The 6921-nt window shown below is 37.8% G+C and overlaps 1 long non-coding RNA gene across 1 annotated transcript in view; it reads right to left on the reverse strand.

The window, feature by feature from the left end:
- Positions 1–1158: 1158 nt before the first annotated feature.
- Positions 1159–6921, reverse strand: part of LOC102485092 (uncharacterized) — a 24454-nt gene continuing 18691 nt past the window's right edge. The window contains exons 4-5 of the long non-coding RNA XR_333656.2: positions 3394–3504; positions 1159–1248 (exon numbers count right to left, since the gene is read on the reverse strand). This is a non-coding gene — a long non-coding RNA (uncharacterized LOC102485092). The remainder of the gene's footprint in view (positions 1249–3393; positions 3505–6921) is intronic.

Consider the following 6921-nt stretch of genomic DNA (forward strand, 5'->3'; position numbering starts at 1 on the left):
GAGACACTGATAGAAATCCTGCAACTGTGTTGTTCCTATTCATCTTGTCATTTTTTTTCATTGCATCTCACATCTCAGCAGAGAGCTTATCTTCACGCTATTTCCAAAATCTTCCACATTATCCTTACGGTGTCTTTTTAACTCTATTCACTGTATTGAAGTTTGGAATATAGTTTCCTTGAAAGATAACACCCAAAGCCAAATTCTTATAAGATTGTCACATTGGTTTGAAGAGTAGGAGTGAGTTGACAATAAAGATAAGACCCTCCCTTCACATTAGGACCAAAGAAATCTTAAATCTTTAAGAAGCCCAATTATTAACTGCATACTTCGCTGACAATGCTAAAATAGATACATTATACTTTACAGTAAAGAAAAATCACCTCTAGCGAAACACAGGGATACGATTTTCATTTAATCATCATTTATACAAGAACTCAGAGTCCCAGCATAACTTATGCCTTATCGCTTCAAACATTACGTCATTTATTCCCAGCTCGGTTAAATTCCCTTGTGTTGAATGTCTTCCTTTACTGAAATTGATTTTTGTTAATACCAGGCATAATGCGTTCTTCATCTTTTAAAGGAAACCAATGGACTCTTGCCATGACAGGAGATAACTGGAAATCTATGTACTCCGGACACCAATTCCCCATCAATACACTAAAATGTCTTTTCTTTTAAAAATAACAGCCCTGCATGAATTTGATCACTTTCCCAAATTAGTGTAATTGATGTATCCTGAAGCCTTAATGATTCAAAAAGTGCATACTCGAGGGATATTTAAATAGCTATTTCGTAGGGAGATAAAATATGGGCCAATCCACTGAATATGTGTTCCCTGAGTTTAGGAAATGCATAGAGTTTGGCTGTTGGCTGGCCAATGTGTCAGGAAGGTTGTCCTTAAATAATATGGAGGGAAAATGGCTTCATAAAAGCACAATATTCTTCTCTTTGGGGCCTTCAGTTAAAGAGGCAAAAGACTGCATTTGAAGATATGACAATTAGCGTACTAGGAAATAGCCTACTCATTGTTTTCAAAACTGAGATGAACCTCAGTGTTCTAGTCTGAAAAACTGAGTTGATAATAATAATTTTTACTTCCTGAGATTATGTGCTGATATTGAATCTAAAGGAAGTGTCCAAGCATACCTGAGCCTGGAAAGTAACTCTGAGAGTCCCTCAAACTTCTTCCTGCAGCAAAGCTTCAGTTCCTCTCATGTAGCAGTGCTGCTGATGCAGGCTATTCTGTGAATGTGAAATAAATGAACACATGGATGAATATATTTCTCCACCAACACCCTGTAAGCTTCTTCTGCTAACACATTAGTCAGGACAAATTGACTGTGTAACTTCTAGCTAAAAAATAGCAAATATACCTCCACTTATCACTTCTAAGCCCTTGGCAGACATAAATAATCAATCTCAGCATTTTCCCAAATATGGCCTTCAAAATATTTCTTAAGACAATGTTCTAGGCAGCTACTACCAATTGTTCAGAGTTGACATCACAGATAAAACCCATTTGAAACCCTTCAGGGTACCCAAATCATTGTTAGAGCATACAGGCTCCCCCTGAACTTAAGCTTGGATTATTGATGAATAACATCTGCCATCCTGGATTGTCTGGACTGTTCTCAGCACAACCCTTCCCAGAAGGTGAGGAAACCAAAATGTGTTTAAGGATAGACCATGCTTTATGCCGAAGGGCCTGCAGAGAGATTTACTTGAAATGCCTCTGCCTGGCAGCTCTTAGACTTTACCCACCATAATTTGCTTCTCAAGTAAAGCAGCCCGTTGTCTCCTACCTGCAGTCTCTAGCTTTCTTGGTCAGAAATACCTCCAGAAGCTCATGCTAAGGCTTAATCAAAAATCCACACTTACTCATCTCTGTGTGCCTATTACCCTTTGTCTCCTTCTTTGATTTCCTTGGCTCTAATCCTTCCTGGGTTCTTTGTCTTTGCTATTCAGACTCTTTCCTGAATGCCCAAGCACTCCCCCGTCACCACCTGCTTGTGGTGACCCCACACTGGTGACCCCTGGCAAATGCCCCATTGTGCCAGGTATTCTTCAAGATTGCCAGCCTCTGCTGGGGAAATATTCAACACTTATTGCCTGCCTTATTTTTTTTTTCAACTTCTTTAAATCCATTACTTAATTTAATTTTCAAAACAAAGCCAGGAAGTTGATAGAGTGTCTTTATAGTCTGTATGGGGGAAGGAGAGCACTGGGGATTCAGAGCCATTAAATAACATGCTCCAGGTCGCAGAGCTAATAAATGGCAGAGCTGAGATTCAAGATCTGACTCCAGAATCTGGACACTGAACATTTAACACATGGCCTCTTGAACTGATGCATGCGGTGTTGGCTTTCAGGAGTCTACACAGTGTAGGGTAGTTACTTTTTTTTACTCTGCTCTCTCTAACACCTCCAGCCTCAGCTCTACTCTCTTCAATATGGCTCTCAGGATCATGTGATTCATGTGAGGAGGAGAAACAGCAGCCTTCTCTGGGTACAAGAAACCCGTTGCAGTGATTTGCAGCATGGGGCCTGATAATTAACTAAATAGGATTCCTCTCAATGAGACACTCTCTCTTGTTTTTATTGCCATGTTAAAATGTGAATCTTAAGCAAAACAAGAATATAAATCTTATTGGGGGATGTTGAAGTTTAAAACAATATATACTCAGCTCAGTTCTCAACAGAGAGAAGCCTATTTTGAAGACCATAAACCTTTTTCTGCATGCCCAGGATAGGGGTTGCTGAGAGTAGGAGTGGGTTATGACCACAAAACTAGCTTTGGTTTCAATAAATTGTAAGTTTGTCTAAACCCGTTGCAGTGATTTGCAGCATGGGGCCTGATAATTAACTAAATAGGATTCCTCTCAATGAGACACTCTCTCTTGTTTTTATTGCCATGTTAAAATGTGAATCTTAAGCAAAACAAGAATATAAATCTTATTGGGGGATGTTGAAGTTTAAAACAATATACTCAGCTCAGTTCTCAACAGAGAGAAGCCTATTTTGAAGACCATAAACCTTTTTCTGCATGCCCAGGATAGGGGTTGCTGAGAGTAGGAGTGGGTTATGACCACAAAACTAGCTTTGGTTTCAATAAATTGTAAGTTTGTCTGGAACTCAGCAGGTCACTTGGAGGTAGAAAGCAGTCATTAAGGCCCCCCTATCTAAGAGCAACATTCTATAGATCAATGTTGTCCAAGAATAATAATTCTTTCTGGGAGTGCTCTTGGTGTTTGGTGTAGAATAGTCTTTTGGAGAGCTGTATTGTGTTTTGCAAGACATTTACATTCCTGGGAATAAACCCCTTCCTATTCCCCAAAATACTTCAATACATTACCCACTGAACCCCTGGAAATAGTTCTCTCCTCTTACCTGCCCTGAACAGGAGTCAGCAAACCAAGGGTATCTTCACTTCTCCCAGTTCCAGTGTTTTCCTCTGTACAAGCTGGAGAATGCCATCCACTTCTGACTTACCTCTAGGTCCTTTGATTGTTCAGGCAAGAGAACAGGAAAAAGGAGGCAGGGAAGAAAGAAGAAAGAGGAGGTTCAAGCTGACAAAGGATATTTTATTATAAAAAGTAAAATCTTAACTCATACAACTATAAAATAAACATGAATCATTACTAATGAGGATGCCATTAAGATGTTATAGCTAATTTAAATATATATTCAAAAAAGCATGGATATGTAGACCATGAAGGACCCAGCAGATAATCTAGTGGTTACATCTCTGGACTTCCATGTGGCCAAATATGGTTCAAATCCTGGACCTGGTGGCTTGAAAGTCACATGGGGCACATGTGTGTGCATGCCCAAGATTCCAGGAGGAGAATAGAGGAGAAGGAATTGCGGCATTGCCATCCCCCCAGTGGGTGATTTTGCACTTTCCTTCTCACTGTCTCTGTCTCTCTTTCTCTCTCACTGGTAAGCACACATGCTTGCCCAGGATAAGGCAAAAACCTGTAAAAAAAAAGAGTTATGAAATATATTTTGATAGATACAAAATTAGTATCTATAGAGCAATAATTACTTTCCTTCCAGTGGACACATTTTGCACTTCTATGAACAAGAATCACTTATATTAGAACCAGTATTCCTTATCTTGACAGAATTGTAAAATAGCTGATAGGAAATAAAACATAACCTGGAAGGGTGCTCTTGATAAGACACCCACTAACCAATTTTATCTGTTTCTAATGTCTTTCAGGAAGCCATGCTCAGACAAGAAGCCATTTTAAAGCTGAGGTGTGTCCTGGTGTGTTCAGGGAAGCCATACTCTAAAGCCACCCCCTAGACTCCCAAAATATTCAGACAAACACTGTGGAGGAGAGATTTTTACCACAGAATAATCAGAAACAACCACAGGGGTACAAGAAACATGAGAAACCAAGAAAATGTCTCTCCTGTAAGGGAAAAGAACAATAACTCATCATCTACAAACAGTACAGTAGGATTCTTGGAAATGTCTGATAAACACTTCAGAATATTCATATTGGCAAAACTAAATGAGATGAAAGAGCTGAGAGATAACGAACTCCAGAAGATGCAGGAGAAAAGAGAAAATGGGTTCCAGGAGGTGTTGAAGTTCTTTCATAATCTGAAAGAGGAGATACACATCATGAAAAAGAATCAAATGGAGCTATTAGAGATGAAGGCTGCCCTTCAGGAAATCAAAATGTCCCTCGAAAGTTTTAAAAGCAGATTAGTCCATGCAGAAAATCGAATCTTGTATGTTGAAGGTAAAACCTCTGATCTAGAAAAAACAACCAAAACCACTGAGAAAATAACCAAAAAAAAGAAAACAAGAATACTATACGAGAAATACTATACAGCATGAAGCACCCAAACATTCAGATAATTGGTATCCCAGAAGGTGAAGAAACTAATAAGGATACTGATAATCTATTCCATGAAATCTTGGAAGAAAACTTGCCAAATTTAAAGAGACATTCAATTATCCAGACCCAAGATATACAAAGGACCCTTAATAGAATCAACCCAAGAAGACCTTCTCCAAGGCACATCATAGCCAGACTGGTCAAATCTACAGACAAAGACAAGATACTAAAATTCGCAAGAGAGAAATGTCAGGTTACTTATAAAGTTTATCCTACTAGGCTAACCTCAGATCTCTCATCAGAAACAATGTGAGCAATGAAAGAATGGGAAAGTATTTTCAAAGTGTTAAGTGAAAAACAGTTTCAACCAAGAATACTATACCCAGCAAGATTATCTTTCATATGGAAAGAAAGAATAAAAACATTCTCAGATAAACAAGAACTGAAAAAATTTGCCAGTAGCAGATCCACTCTTCAAGAAGTTCTGAAACGAGTGCTCAACCAATAAAACTAAAGATACAAGCAGAAATAAGAGAACAAAAGGCAACCAAGAAAATGAACTAAGAAAAAAAGCCATTTTAAAGCTGAGGTGTGTCCTGGTGTGTTCAGGGAAGCCATACTCTAAAGCCACCCCCTAGACTCCCAAAATATTCAGACAAACACTGTGGAGGAGAGATTTTTACCACAGAATAATCAGAAACAACCACAGGGGTACAAGAAACATGAGAAACCAAGAAAATGTCTCTCCTGTAAGGGAAAAGAACAATAACTCATCATCTACAAACAGTACAGTAGGATTCTTGGAAATGTCTGATAAACACTTCAGAATATTCATATTGGAAAACTAAACAAGATGCAAGAGCTGAGAGCTAATGAACTCCAGAAGATGCAGGAGAAAAGAAACAACGAGTTCCAGGAAGTGTTGAAGTTCTTTCATGATCTGAAAGAGGAAATACACACCATGAAAAAGAATCAAATGGAGCTAGTAGAGATGAAGGCTGCCCTTCAGGAAATCAAAATGTCCCTCGAAAGTTTTAAAAGCAGATTAGTCCATGCAGAAAATCGAATCTTGTATGTTGAAGGTAAAACCTCTGATCTAGAAAAAACAACCAAAACCACTGAGAAAATAACCAAAAAAAAGAAAACAAGAATACTATACGAGAAATACTATACAGCATGAAGCACCCAAACATTCAGATAATTGGTATCCCAGAAGGTGAAGAAACTAATAAGGATACTGATAATCTATTCCATGAAATCTTGGAAGAAAACTTGCCAAATTTAAAGAGACATTCAATTATCCAGACCCAAGATATACAAAGGACCCTTAATAGAATCAACCCAAGAAGACCTTCTCCAAGGCACATCATAGCCAGACTGGTCAAATCTACAGACAAAGACAAGATACTAAAATTCGCAAGAGAGAAATGTCAGGTTACTTATAAAGTTTATCCTACTAGGCTAACCTCAGATCTCTCATCAGAAACAATGTGAGCAATGAAAGAATGGGAAAGTATTTTCAAAGTGTTAAGTGAAAAACAGTTTCAACCAAGAATACTATACCCAGCAAGATTATCTTTCATATGGAAAGAAAGAATAAAAACATTCTCAGATAAACAAGAACTGAAAAAATTTGCCAGTAGCAGATCCACTCTTCAAGAAGTTCTGAAACGAGTGCTCAACCAATAAAACTAAAGATACAAGCAGAAATAAGAGAACAAAAGGCAACCAAGAAAATGAACAATTTAATGCTAGGGACAAGAAATATCAATAACAACGTAGAATGTTAACTCCCAGGGTTTAAATGGAAAGACTGGACTACAACAACACTGCATATTCAACAGAAGAGAGTTTGAACATAAGACTGAACTGGCAAAATAGAATTTTATGACTTTTGAGTAAAACATTACTGATTCTTTTTTTACTATGCTTTGTTTTCCCAGTTTAAACAGTTTACTTTCTTTTTAGTTGTTGATAAGTTTAGCAATATGTTAAAATATTTTTCTCATTTGTTTCTTTAAATGGAAACAAACTTTTCTTTCTTCCTGACCCCTCTGGAAAG

Source organism: Tupaia chinensis, unplaced genomic scaffold, assembly GCF_000334495.1.
Source record: "Tupaia chinensis unplaced genomic scaffold, TupChi_1.0 Scaffold000075_1, whole genome shotgun sequence".
Classification (NCBI taxonomy): Eukaryota; Metazoa; Chordata; class Mammalia; order Scandentia; family Tupaiidae; genus Tupaia; species Tupaia belangeri.